We start from the raw sequence: 2,265 nt of genomic DNA, 5'->3' as shown, positions 1-2,265 counted from the left end.
CAGCAGCAGAGGCAGCAGAGGCAGCAACAGCAAAGACAAGGTGTTGATTCCAGACTTGCACAGACAATGTGTTGAACGTCTGTTATGTCCCTCGCCGTCAGATCGAGTGACGGTTGTGGAAATCCAACAAATGCTCCACGCCCATGAGCAGCCAAAATCTCGTAACCCGACAGCCTCGGTTGGGGAAATTCAACAACTGCACCTCATCAATGAACAGACAGAGGATCGTGACCCGACAGACGCTGCAGACCCTTCTCCCGTCCCTCCGTCAGGCGCAAGTTGTCATGGACATTCACAAATCAGAGAACGCTATAGGAATAATGCATTGAAAAGCACAGCCCAAAAACAAAAGTTGAAAACTGTCAGTTGAGTTATAAGTCATCCATTTGGTAGCAGTACTCCCGACTTTCGACAGAGTATCATTTTTTTTTCTATAAGAATCATAATTTGATACTTTTAATAGAAATGCTCCACTTGTCTCCTCCACTGAAAGTCTGGTCTTTATTGCTGTAATTACAACTCTGTTGCTATTAAACTTAAACTTAATGAGGCCGTCCTTTATTTTGGAAGAGTTCCCTCGAACTGTAGCTATTTGTATTTGTATGTTTATTATTCGCTTTTGACCTTGAGGCTGGATATCCTTAAAAGAAGTATATCTTCGTAAGAACAAGAAATCAGGTGAACGTTTGCAACTATCTCTCAATTACAATTGTAATATTACCCCCTTGCACACACCCTTCGCTATAAAAGTTGTACATTTCACATAATGACAATTATTAGACAGCTGCAGCAACAGGCCGGTGACTTTTTGTCTCTGTATTTCTTGCATACGTCTACTTTCGTTTTTGACAAAATTACATGTTTAATAAACTTGATTTTCATGACATGCTCATCATAATCATCAACTTCACCTTCATGCATTTTCGTCATCATTATGCACGATCATCATCATCATGTTTGTATGACCGTCATCATTGTTGTGTGGATGTAGGACATGGAACGCATCTCAGACGTGCATAAAGAGGCTCCAGGTTTTCTTGAACAAGTGTCTGGGGAAGCTACTAATGATCAGACGGGCAGACAGGATCTCCAACGCGAAAGTATTAATAAAAACGAGACAGAGTCCAGTCAGAGGTGAGGTGGGAAGAAGGCGTTGGCGGTGGATTGGACACACTTTCAGGAAGCCAAGCAACTGCATTGCAAGGAAAGAGTTAGAGTGAAACCCACAGGGTAAACGTTCAAGGGGTAGACATCGTGGAACCCGGAGAAGAGTCACGGGAAAGGGTGTATAGAAAAGTGAGACGACATGGACTGACATCGAGTGACTCGCCAAGGATAAGGAAGGGTGGAAAGTGTTTGTTTATGGATCCTTTTTTTTCGAAAGAGTTTTACGGCACTCGCGACACAATAAGATTACATAAGTACCGAAGATTATAACATTATAAGTGTTACAAGAGAGTAACAAACACACACACAAAAAAGAAAAAGGGGAGATAAAGACAATAGATGTTTGATAGGATAGAAGAAGTAAACCACACCAGAGCACCCGCCGACCACCCATTCATCGATCCTGATCCAGGTTGAAAAAGGCAATGATGATGACCCATGCCTTTTTGTAGCACCCACTTTACACAACGACATGATTACCCAGAGCAGGCCCCAAGAACACCCACAAATACTCTCAGCTTCACGGAAAGTATACAGTTCAAGCAGCCAGTACGCTCTCAGACATCTTGCGACCTCAGTGCTTTCTTGTCCTATCTCCATTTTTCTTAACATTGAAAATGTGACTTCTTCTAAAGCTCACTCTTTGTTATGAACTGTTTTCACTGTTTTTAGAAATGGCGATTGGACAAGAAAGCAATGAGGTCGTGATTATTTACAAACTGACAAATCTTTCACTGTCCAAATAAACCGGGTATCCATCCTGGGTGAAGTTAGGAACATTCATGAGAGTGCCTTTCCCAAGAACACATTAAACATTTTGGTTCCTGACAAGGTTTGAACCCCGTCTGTCTGTCTGTCTGTCTGTCTGTCTGTCTGTCTGTCTGTCTGTCTGTCTGTCTGTCTGTCTGTCTGTCTGTCTGTCTGTCTCTAGTCTTCTGACAACATTAACACGAAATAAATTAGAGGTATATTTTATTTCTGACTTCGTTCAACCAGTTGGCTGGTCTTAACAAGGAAACTCAGGAAACGCTGCGCTAGGCCTATATGATCTACCGTAAAACAGTCCATTGTACCACCAATTAGAACACAAACGCAACT

The sequence above is a fragment of the Aplysia californica genome, unplaced genomic scaffold, assembly GCF_000002075.1.
Source record: "Aplysia californica isolate F4 #8 unplaced genomic scaffold, AplCal3.0 scaffold00628, whole genome shotgun sequence".
Taxonomy (NCBI): domain Eukaryota; kingdom Metazoa; phylum Mollusca; class Gastropoda; order Aplysiida; family Aplysiidae; genus Aplysia; species Aplysia californica.
The sequence above is the reverse complement of the archived record's forward strand: the minus strand, read 5'-3'. Positions refer to the sequence as shown.